The sequence below is a fragment of the Microcaecilia unicolor genome, chromosome 11 (assembly GCF_901765095.1).
Source record: "Microcaecilia unicolor chromosome 11, aMicUni1.1, whole genome shotgun sequence".
Lineage (NCBI taxonomy): Eukaryota > Metazoa > Chordata > Amphibia > Gymnophiona > Siphonopidae > Microcaecilia > Microcaecilia unicolor.
The window spans coordinates 128,579,499-128,591,796 of NC_044041.1; the positions used below are offsets into that span (position 1 = coordinate 128,579,499).

The 12,298-nt window shown below is 46.5% G+C and overlaps 1 protein-coding gene across 4 annotated transcripts in view; it reads right to left on the reverse strand.

The window, feature by feature from the left end:
- SLC29A2 (solute carrier family 29 member 2) overlaps positions 1-9,412 on the reverse strand; it is a 115,145-nt gene extending 105,733 nt beyond the window's left edge. The window contains exon 1 of one of the 4 annotated variants that reach the window (XM_030218410.1): positions 9,357-9,412. The gene's annotated coding sequence lies outside the window, so the exon portion shown is untranslated. Of the gene's footprint in view, positions 1-6,266; positions 6,286-6,546; positions 6,871-8,674; positions 8,798-9,356 lie in introns of those variants that run through there. The other 3 variants (XM_030218408.1, XM_030218409.1, XM_030218411.1) reach the window with 3 other exon arrangements.
- Positions 9,413-12,298: the final 2,886 nt, after the last annotated feature.

Below are 12,298 nucleotides of genomic sequence, written 5' to 3' on the forward strand. Positions count from 1 at the left end.
AAAGAGGTCATGGATGTAGGAAAGTTTGTTACAGACAGAGCGGGCATTCCACAGAGCACAAGAGAAAGGCAGGGAAGAAGAGGGGAGGAGAGGAACAGAAATTAGAATGAAGATATCATGGTGTGACCTGCACAAATAGGATGAGAGCTGATGTGGAGGACCAGGATTGGGATTAATGTTCCCAGCGAAGAAGTTAAGGAGCAAGAGAGTACGGAGAAGAGTAGGAGAGGTATGACGACAGCGACGAAGGTGAAATGTACTCAGATAGAAAGGAGATGGATGAATGGAGGGAAGGAAATGTTGAAGGTTGAGAGCTAAGAAAAAGGAAGAGGAAAAAAAGAGAGATGGTGAGATGATGAATACAGAGGGTAGACAATGTGTTCCTGCAGTGTACAGTGGTTGCAGATGGAGAAACAGATTAGGAAGGGACAGTACCAAGAAGAAAAAGTGTACTGGAGCCATAAGTAGTAACTGGGAGAAAAATAAATGTAAAGAGGCCCTGAGTGGGTCAGAGTGGACCTGGGAGTAACCCTGGAGAAGGCTGTAAAGGATTTGCAGATGAGCTGAAAGTCCTCCACAGCACCTGAAAGGCAGCCGGTGGTACAGCTGGGCACTTCTCAGCCGAGGAAAGGCTTACCAGGGGTTAGGCTGAAGCCAGCATTCCTCCCGAGGGTCGCCTGATCCTAGCCAAAAAGCACCAGGAAACTCGGGGCACTGGAGCGAGGGCCCTGGGAAGATTGAGGTGGACCTGGGAGTCACCCTGGATACAGCTGTGAGGATATGCAGAAGGGCTGCAAGTCCTCCACAGCACCTGGTGGGAGCGCTGGGCACCTACAGCGGAGGCCCTGAGTGTGTTGGAGTGGACCTGGGAGTCACCCCGGAGAAGGATATAAAGGATATGCAGATGAGCTGCAAGTTCTCCACAGCACCTGAAAGGCAGCCAGTGGTAGAGCTGGGCACCTCTCAGTACATAAGCATACTGTATTCCACCAAAACACTGGATTTAAAGATATGTCCTTCCAATTGCTTTTAAGTTGTTGAATGGTAATTGATAAAATATCAAATAAAGTATCCAGGAATTTAGTACATTTAAAGTGGGATGTAGAGATCCGAGAAAAATAACGTCAAATGAAGGTTCTATGTTAATTGAGATGATAGTTCTAGATGTTCTTCCAGAAGGAAAAAAGCGAAGATACATACCTGTAGCAGGTATTCTCAGAGGACAGCAGGCTGATTGTTCTCACTGATGGGTTGACATCCACGACGGCCCAGGATCAGCAATTTTTCCCAGCAAAAATAGACAAAAGTCTTCCACAGCCTTCCTGCGTGCAGGGTGCGTACACCGCGCATGCGCGGCCGTCTTTCCGCCTATCGCGCAAGAGTCCCCACTCAGTTACATCAAAAGGCAAATAAAGAACAAACAACAACTCCAAAGGGGAGGTGGGCGGGTTTGTGAGAACAATCAGCCTGCTGTCCTCAGAGAATACCTGCTACAGGTATGTATCTTCGCTTTCACAGAGGACAAGCAGGCTGTTTGTTCTCACTGATGGGGTATCCCTAGCACCCAGGCTCACTCAAAACAGCAAAGAAGGTCAATTGGGCCTCGCAACGGCAAGGACATAACTGAGATTGACCTAAAGCAGAAACATCTAACGAAGTGCAGCCTGGAACAGAATAAAAATGGGCCTAGGGGGGTGGAGTTGGATTCTAAACCCCGAACAGATTCTGCAGCACCGACTGCCCGAACCGACTGTCGCGTCGGGTATCCTGCTGAAGGCAGTAGTGAGATGTGAATGTGTGGATTGATAACCACGTCGCAGCCTTGCAAATCTGTTCTATAGTGGCTGACTTCAAGTGGGCCACAGACGCTGCCATGGCTCTAACACTATGAGCCGTGACATGACCCTCAAGATTCAGCCCAGCTTGGGCATAAGTGAAGGAAATGCAATCTGCTAGCCAACTGGAAATGGTGCGTTTCCCCGACTGCGACTCCCCATCTGTTGGGATCAAACTGCAGCGCTTCCACACAGAGGTGAGAGGCGCTGTCATGTCAGTGCAGGGGGCCCGATACGGAGGGGGGGGGGGGGGCGCACCAGTGATGTTGCTTCGTCTCCGGGCTCCAGTAGCAGCGTCTGTTTCTCTCTCTGTTCCGCCCTCTGATGTCATCACGTCTTGACGTGAGGGCGGGACAGAGAGGGAAGTCTCTACTGCGCATTTGCGGGTGAGTCGGTCACTTGTCATTTATATGTTTGATGTTAAAGGAAATAGCCATCATATCAAGAAAAAGGAAAAATTATGTCTTACCTGATAATTTTCTTTCCTTTAGTCCTACCAGACCAGTCCAGAACGAATGGGTTACGTACATCTACTAGCAGAAGGATAGAGAGAAAGAAAAGAGAAAGTAATTCACCCCTAAAGGGTATTGTGCCGCATAGAATGTTCAGCATGTTGCATAGCCAAGCAGTGGTGTTCATGAACCAAAGGTCAGATTAGGAAGAAATCTCAATATTCACCGAGTCAATCTGGTGGCAGCTCAAAGGAGGTGGCATATATCTTGCTGACCAACTGACTGTTGACTGAATCAGGAGTCAGATAACATCCCTGCTACAGAAGTGGTGAAATTAGCTGTAAAGAATATTAAGAACCACCACAAAACAGGGAGGTTCTCTGGACTTGTCTGTCTAGCAGGGACTGTCTCTTCATGTTCAAGTGTACAGCACTGCGTACGTCTAGTAGCGCTATAGAAATGATAAGTAGTAGTAGTAGGTCTAAAGGAAAGAAAATCATCAAGTAAGACAAACTTTCCTACCTTTTCATCCATACCAGACCAGTCCAGATAAATGGGATGTAACAAAACAGGGACCCCCATGAGGGCGAGACTATATATCTCCCACGAACACTGAAGGCCAAAACATACATGAGGTGACCAGCTCATCCACAAAAGGTAACGGCAGGGACAGAAAGACAGGCAGACTACTGTGACCTCCAGTACGAATGACCAACAGCAAAGGTAAAGTAGCCACAAGATTGTTGGGCCAAGAGAGTGGCAACAGCAATAAAGAAATCAGGCCACTACTGCTGGAAACGAGAACAGCCAGAGCTGAAGCAATTAGGGAAAAACTGTACACAGAACCCCAGAAATCATCCACAGTTGAACCTCTAGATGATAATGCAGGGGAAAACACAAAAGGTGGAGTACCGGAACCCAGAGTTTTAGGCTGGATACAAGCAAACGCTATCGCCCGATGGAGTAGATCTGGTGAACTGGTGGCGAACCAATCATGACAGTACCAAATGCCACAAACTCAAAAAGCGCACAGATAACAACCTCATAAACATCCAAGCAGAACGTATAAGTGTCCTTCTTCCGGAATGAAAACACCAGGGTCTCCAGAGAAAAAAAATGGATACGAGTGCTGAAAATCGAGATGTGGGCAAATCGATAACCAGAAATGGAAGCCAAGCCTCACATTCAGAGGAAGCGCTAAGCCCTACCCTCAGGGAAAGATCTGTACTCTACCTGCAGAGCTGGAATTGACTTCACCATGCGGCGACAGTACTGTCGCCGCAGATCCAGAGATGGTATTGCATCTAGCAGTCCGTTTCGGAACCAAGGATCATAACATGATCTGGATCTGGGCCCTACGTCCTGAAATGGATCTGTTTTCTGAATCTAGAGATGGGTCCGTATCATGCAGCAAGATACCCAGCTATGCTCTCCATCCGCCGAGATGGAGCTGTACTTCACGCAAAGACCCTCACACAGTATAAAATAATTATAGCAGATGCAAATTTCAATATTTGACATATTCTAATCACTATAGTATAAGTTAACAAATACAAACAAAAAATGGAAAATATGATATTTTATTGGACTAAATACATTTTTCAATTAGCTTTCAGAGGCCCAAACCTCTTTCTTCAGGTCAGGACAGTATACTGCTATTATGGTATTCTGTTCTAACATGAGAAAAGAGGGTTTGGTCTCCAAACATTAAAATTAGTCCAAGATATCACCTTATTTCCATTTTCTGTATTTATTAACACAGCTATCACACTACTTTCTCCTAAACTAAAAATAAACTTCATTTTTTTTTCTGCCTTTGTTGTCTGGCCATTTACTTTTTCTAGATGTGTTGGCCCCAGCCTCTTGTTTCTACTTTCCTCACTGTCTTTTTAACTCTCACCACTGTCTGCCCCCCTCTCTCCCCCCCTTTCCATCCGTTTGTCCCCGCCCCCCCCCCCCCCCCCCCACCATCTGACCTCTCACTTCCATCCAGTCTCTCCTCTTTTTCTCCCCCTCCATCCAGCATCTGGCTCCTCTCTCTCCCCAATTCCATCCAGCATCTGTCCCCTCTCTCTCCCTCATCCAGTGTATCCCTACTCTCCCACCTATATCCAGTGTCTGCCACCTCTCTCCCCCTCATCCAGCATCTGGCCCTCATCTTCTCCTTACATCCAAAGTCTACCACCTCTCTCCTCCTTTCCATCCAAAATCTGTCCTCTCTCTCCTCCTCCTCTTCTCCCTATATCCAGCATCTGTCTCCCCCTCCACACTCTTTCCAATGTCTGACATTTTTCATCTCCCCACAACATCCAGCAACTACGTCAGAGGAGGGCGGGCACAGGAAGAAGGAGAGAGACATCGGTGGAGGCAGAAGGGAGCGACGATCCGTTGTTTCATCTCGTGCAGCGCCTTCACACAAAGGTGAGAGGCGCTGCACGGCCGGTAAGGCGGAGGGGGGTCCTTTGGAGGGGGGGAACGGCGGCGACGAACTCGGGGGGGGGGGGGGGGGGCGGAGCACTGTTGGGAAAAGAAGAAGATCAACACAGGAAGGGAGGGGGGCCCGGCGCGGCTAAAGTTTAGCTTTTTATTTTCAGCTTTTAATTTAGTGAAGGGCGGAAGCGGGGAACAGCGGCGATCTGGGGGGTGGGGGGGGGGGGCAAGGCCGTCCATACAGGACGCTTCTGACGAGCGCCTTTGCCCCCTCCTGATCCTTTTTTAAGGTATGTTTATTTTTTCAGTGAAGCAGCAGGGAGCCACGTGTTTGTGGGGGTTTTGTTGTTGTTGTTCTGACAGTTCGTGGCATGCGCAGAGCAGCCAGCATAACGCTTGGCTGCTCTGTGCATGATTTAAGGGCCGATTACCGACCAGAATTACAAATCATTGATACATTGTACTTTTTAAATCCGCACCAAACTTGTGCGACTTGTTTTTTGTGTGCATTGTTCGTTGTTTTAAATTCAGTTCGGACTTTAACGTTTGTAATTTTTTTACGTATGGTTGATGCAGCTGGGCCAGAGACTGAAGGACTCACCACCTTCCACCTGCTGGAGAGAGATTATTGGATCTTTCTCTAGCTGGCAAGGGCTCTTATTGGCTCGTTAGAATCACACTTTTTTCTCAGTCTCCACCTGCTGGAAAGCATGCACAACCCATCAGTCACATTCTGGGCCGGTCTGGAGGGACGCTAAGGAAGGGCCCCAATATTCAGTGCTATTTAACTGGACAGGAACGGTTCCTGGCTGGTTAAATAGCGCTTAACTGGCTAAGCTCTAATATTCTGCATGAGATAAGCAGGTTATCTCTGAACTGCTAGGAACTTATATCAATTTAACCGGTTAAGTTCCCATGGCCACATCTGAGACCGAATATTCAATGGCGGTTGCCCCATTCAGCTCAGCATTGACTATCTGGGATCAGCGTTGTTAGCATCTAGCTGAATATCTGGAGGTTAGTGCTTTACTTGCTTATTATGCTACATGATTGTTTTGTTATATCTTATATGGGGTTTTTTACAATAAATATTCAATAAAAAGATTTGAACTGGAAAAAAACCCACACAGAACACAATCATATAGAGACATTTTTCAAAGCACTTAGACTTACAAAGATACATATATAGTAACCTATGGAACTTTGTAAGTCTAAGTACTTTGAAAATATGCCCCATAATGTACTTCCAGGGTACAACAAAGCAAAGGCAAGCTGTTGGGAATTCTTACACCCTCTCTGAAGCGCTTGTGGATCTGCCACATGGTGAGGAGGTACACACGTGGCAAGAAACACACAGGAACTCAGCTCTACAAATAAGCAAAGGGGAGCGGTGAAGGCACATTCAAGCATTTTTCAAGAAACAGAACTGTATTTCCCCTCCTCTCTTTATTAAAGTTATTTGTGTCATATTCCTGAACTTAAAAAAAAATTCACATCCTCTCCAACCTCAAGGACGAGGAAAAGGCATGGGTTAAGGTTGTTATCTTACCAGGGTCAAGCTGGAGAAACTGATCCAATCTAATTTTAGCCTTATTGCAAGGATGCAGAGACAGTCGATTTCCTTAAGAAAAAAGAAGCATTATCTATCTTTCTGCTCACAACAGCGCAGAAAAGATTCAGGATCCAACCTTTGAAGGGGCAGGGATCATTAGACTGGGTTATCAGACGTAACTGCTTCCCCTCCCGTCTCAACCTCAGGGATATAAAGACGGCTGGATCAATGTGACTTGAAGGGTAAGAATCGGAGAGATGAAAGGACAGAGACTGACCTTGGTCTAGGCTTCTGGATCCCTATACCAATTCGACCCTTTCCATGCGCTGGATCTCCAAGCCGATCTCGTTTGTATGGGAAAGCAGAAAACACCATGAAACCGCACCGTGCAGCTAATGGCTCAGTCTGTGAAGCTGAGTGGGATGGAGACTGAACCGTCTCCCACTCTCTCGTCGCTTTGCACCAGCCCATGAAATTCCTTCCCCCAGTTTACACCTACTCTAACTTTGCATGTACTGTATTTTCTCATAAAATAAACACGGCCGATGTTCTGAATTTGGCACTATCTGGAACAGCACCCGATCAGTACCACAGGAGCTACAAAGACTGCTCTCCAATGATCAACAACTGTAAAGAGATGAAAAATGATATAAATGCCAGGAGGAGGAGCAAGCTCGGTGGTGCAAGCGCTCAATAGATCTGCGTAAGCACAAGCAGCTCTTGTAGGCATGCGTCGCCGTCAGGCAGGCAGCAATTACCACCCCCCCCCCCCTCCAAACAATGCACATATAGGCACTGTTCTCTGCGCGTATTTAAATATAAGTTTTTCACGTTGAAAATTTGCTTCTATTTGAAATTGAAAAAGTATTAAGGGATAATTACTAGGTACTATTCTTCAGACTATATATACCCCTTAAACAGAATAGTGTATTATTCATCAATTATTATCAAAATTTATTTATTGCTATAGTGCATGCATCTGGCAAGTATTTTAACATATGTATCATTCTCCACAATGCTATAGAAACTATGTTATTAGGAGTATAATTACTAATAAATCTTATATCCTCCTAATCCATTGTTGTTCACATCTTCTATTATACAAAAGGAAAAATCCCCGTTGTGCTGTGTTATATTTGATCTTACAGAACTGAACATTATCATGTTTGGATTGTGAAGGAGAGTTGTGGACAAATATAACACAGCACAACGGGGATTTTTCCTTTCATTGCTCCACATGGACTATTGATATTAAGAATTATGTTTTTGTATAATAGAAGATGTGAACAACAATGGATTAGGAGGCTATAAGATTTATTAGTAATTATACTCCTAATAACATATAGCATTGTGGAGAATGATACATATGTTAAAATACTTGCCAGATGCATGCACTATAGCAATAAATAAATTTTGAGATAATTGATATACAATACACTATTATTTAAGGGGTGAAAATTTGCTTCACCTGAAAAGCTTATAATGTAAGCCCAGAAAACAGGCGCCAATGTCTCGTTTCAGTTTCGCTACTCGACTAGCATACAGTCGTCTCTCACTACCACTGCTTAGAGGCTTGCACAGGCTTCCTTCTCCTTTCAAATTAAAAACCTGCAGCTTTTAAAGAAAAAGAAATTAGTGGGAAATTGACTCTTCAAACACCTCAACGCCTGCTCTTAGCTAGCGTTAGGCTTACAAGGGTAAGGGCGGCTTTGTTTGGGCGGGAAGGAAATGGGGGACTGATAGTCTTGGCGCCTTTCTGTGGGTTTTGCAACTACATTTAAAGCTGTTTACATAGTATATACAGGTACCTGGGGCAATAGAGGGTTGTGACTTGCCCCCCCCCCCCCATTTTTTAAGCGTATTTGCAGATAAATGTTGGGGCTGTCAGGACTGGTTTAGACTGCAGCTGGTTTTTGCTGTCCCTCCCCCCCAACCAACTACTTAGACACCGCCTAGATAGGGGCCAGCTTTGTGGGTGCTTGAGCACACACCACCTCCTTCGTATTGATTTGAACACACTCCTTGACTATGTCTAGCGAGGGGTAACTAATTTCCATCATGCTTAGCACCCCAATCATTTTGAAACGTTGGCTGCTGTAACTACCTACTCTCAAAAATACCAAGTCACACGCATATTTTGCTGCCCTCACGGGCGAAGCACCTCCTCACACGCATTCGGGGACCAAGGTGCGGGCAAGAGGTAAAAAACGGATACAGCGGCATCCTCGGGATCTTCCCGGATTCCATCAAAACACTTTTACATTTTCATTTTTTCTACACCGTCCCCCAAGGTGCGGACCAGTCTCACCTCCCCCGTGGTCTCTGCCATCTCTCCCTGACTGTCCACTATCTGGCCGGCAACTCTCCCTCCACCCCCAAACTCAAATGTATCTGAGATTACCCACCAACAATCCAGCCGCTTTCCTCCTCTGTTGCAGAGTCTCAGTTTGAAGTTTCCCGCCAAGTACGCGCTTAAAATGCTTAAAACAATAAGGAAATAACGTCAGAGAGGAGAGCTCTGTAGTGAGGCGACTTGCGGCGGGGGCGGGCGTTCTGTTCTCAAAGAACAGTAGAGTGCTGAACTGGAAGTGTGGTGGTTACACTGAATTACTGAAACGAGTACTTGTTGGGTAGTGCTGTTTAACTGTGGTTTTTGCCACCAGAGCGGTGAGTGTTAAATAATGCACAGGGAGTTATTGTCTTCCTTTTTACAATGTTTAGTTTGCACCGGTTCTACTACTACTTTACAAATAATTTTATGCATAAAATGTACTCATAGAGTTGGAGGTGTGATTAAGGGCAGACTGGGGGGGGGGGGCATCATATCTAAAGCCAGTTAGTTACTGTTCCTCCAGTTTCGGATTAAGGAATTCGTTTTAGGAAGTTCTATTGATACAGATGTGTTCTCTTAAAGCAGTTGTACTATGGAGTGACTTAAAAGAGAAAAATGGACTTTTCTTCTGCCTTGCTTGCATGAAGCTTTCTATATTTTGATGTAGTGAAAAATGCAGTCAAGTGAACACAAATTAAATGTGGTTCCAAGTAATATAACATTATTCTTCAAGGAAAATTAGATTGAACCCTTACATGTACAAAATACATTAGAGGGTCTGGCAGAGACCCATTTATGAAGTATGTATTCTTCTAAATTAATAATTCAAAATTAATAAAGTGCCTTTGCTTATTCTTGGGCTGTTAAAGAGAGTGAGCTGTGAGGCTCTTTTTGCAGCACTGCTTCCTGGGACATCACCTCAGGGTTGCCAGGTGGAAAATTTTTTTCCCGCCCAAATCCAGCCCAAAACCCGCTCAAACTCAAACCCTGCCCCTGACACCCCTGCCCCCGCCGTCATCACCCCACCCCCGCTGTCATTGGCCCCGCCCAAAACGTCACTAACCCCGCCCCTGCGGCCAAAAAAAAAAAAAAGCTCAAAAAAACGCCCAAAAGACACAAAACAAGCCCAAAAAACCGCAACCCGCCGCGGGCAAAAATTTCCTGCGGCGGGTCGCGGAAAACCGCCCAATTGGGCGGTAAAACCGCCCACCTGGCAACACTGCTCAGGATGAGTGTGCCCTTCTCTTCTTTTGGCTGGGTGAGTGGGTGGGAGGGAATTTTCCTGATCCCTGCGGGCCCTCTACTGGTGTTAGAAGTTGTTAAGCACTGTTCCCATTGCAGTAAGCGGTGAACAGCAACGGGGGGGGGGCTGCCGAAACGGGTATTCATCCTCAGAGTCTTTTAGTGTGGTGCCAGATTTGAGCGGGAGTGTTTCCCACGTCTAGGATGCGTGCCCGTCGTCTCCCAGTGCTGCTGCGGTTTCTGCGGCCATTTTGGATGTGCCCACAGCAGCTGACACCATGGTGATGAGAGCTGAATTACAGGGAGCCAATTGGGTTCAGGTCGGCTTTCCCTTGCAGGGGGCGACAAACCAGATTCCCCTTTTTTCCTCTGACTTAGGCAACAGCAGCTCATTCTTTTAAAATGGGTACAGTCTGTATCTGGAGTGGCTTGCAGCCCCCTGGCTGCTCCTGGGCCCCTTCGCCTCCTCAGGATGTAGAGGAGCCCAAGTGACCTCGGTTAGAGTCCATTTTGGGTGGGGGATCACTGGCTTCTTTATCGCCAGCTCCATTGGAGGGCAATTTGTCTGCTTCTCTCTCTTCAAGGAGGTTAGAGGACCTTGAGGAGGGTGAGCTGATTGTGGATGAGCCAGATGATCCCACTGTGGTTCTAGTATTCTATAAGGAGGAACTCCCACCCTTAATTACTATGGCCCTACAGGCTTTAAATATCTCAGTCTCTGATGTGCAGCTCACAGCAGCAGCAAATCCCAAGATGGCCAGTACCCTCAGGCCTCTGAAGGCCTTTCCACTGCATGAGGCTTTGCAAGAACTCATTCCTTCCTTGTCATCTATACCAGACCAGTCCAGACTAATGGGTTGTGTCCATCTACCAGCGGAAGGAGACAGAGAAAATAGTTCCAAGTAAACCGCCCTTAAGGGTATCGTGCAGCCTGGAATGTTCAGTATTTTCGCTGTCTCCTAGCGGATGGTGGACAGATCGTGCAGCTGCTCTGGATTGCTGGCTGGTAGCTCCTGTCCCAGATTCTTCTGGTGACAATGGAGCCAGGGGTATGCTGGTAGCCGTGTTGGGGCTAGTTTTAGATGATACTCAGTGGTCCTGAGTTCCTCATCTGCCAGCTAGGGTGATATCCAGTGACCCTGGTTCCCTCCCCTACCTCCCCGGACTGTCTTTCTAGCAGGGTGATGGTTGATTGTGGCATGGAGTAACCTGTTACCTGATTTATTTTCCCGCCTTTGGCAATGTATTCTAGGGGGCCGCTTGTGTAGTTTCTTTGAGTTTCACTGGCTGGCGTCCGATTCTAATCTTGGATCCTTCTGAGCTGGTGGCCAATTGCTTTGATTTTTTTTTGTGGGGCACGGCTCATTTCTGGATCACGAAACTCAGTTGTTTTTCTCCTCTTCACGGTCCTAGACGACGGCTGGTTCAGAGAGCGACCCCGTTGCTGGAACTTGTACCTTTGCGGTTCAGAGGTCTTAGTCTGCCATTTCCAAAGTGGGGGAAGTCTCTCGCTGGCTCTGTTTGGCTGCAGGCTCAGTCTTTTTAGTCCAGGGCTATTTTTTCATTCCTGTCAGCCTTATGCGGCTGTTGGTCAGTTCTTTTTCAGACCGTCTGGTCTCTGCTGCTTCTGGCATCTTGCTTGAGACGCCCCTGCTATTTGATTCTTGTTTTGACAGCAGTTTTTCCTCCCTTCTGTAGGGAGGTTCTGGTTCTCTTGGCCCCGTGGATCCCTCCTGTCTGTTCTGGTTTGTCTTCAGGGTCTGAGTTGCCCTTGGAGTGCAACTGCTAGCTCAAATCCCTCTTCTGAGTACCCTTGGGAGCGCCATTCTTGCCAGTCTTTTGCTTGGACTCAGTTCAGTGTCTCTTTACGGGAATGTGCCTTTTTAGGACTAGTTTGCCACAGCTCTTCCTTGCTTCCCTTGCTTTCAGGCAGGAGTTTTAGCCTGGCACAGGCAGATTTTGCATTTTCTAGTTTCAGGCGCCTCTCTCCTAGTACATTTGGCACTCCTTCCTTTTTCTGTAAGGGACGCAGTTCTTTCCTGCTGAGCAGATCTATTGAGAGTCAAACTCCAGACCCAGAACAGATTCACTTCCCTGCAGAAAAGTGGATCTGTTCTGAGTCTGGAGTTTGACTGTCCCTTAGCTGGTTTTTCCTCAGTTTATTTGTTGCATTTGTATCCCACGTTTTCCCACCTCTTTGCAGGCTCAATGTGGCTTACAATACATCAAGGATACTGGAAATGAGAAGAGGATATACATTTGGTTTTACAGAAGGATTTTGGGTTACATGGTCATGAAATATTTAATAGTGTTAATGAAAGTGATGAAATTAGAATGTGGTAGGTTTAAAACAAATCGGAGAAAGTTTTTCTTTACTCAGTGCGTAGTTAGACTCTGGAACTCATTGCCGGAGAAGGTAGTGATGGCAGCTGGCCTTTTGGTGTTAGTGGCCAGC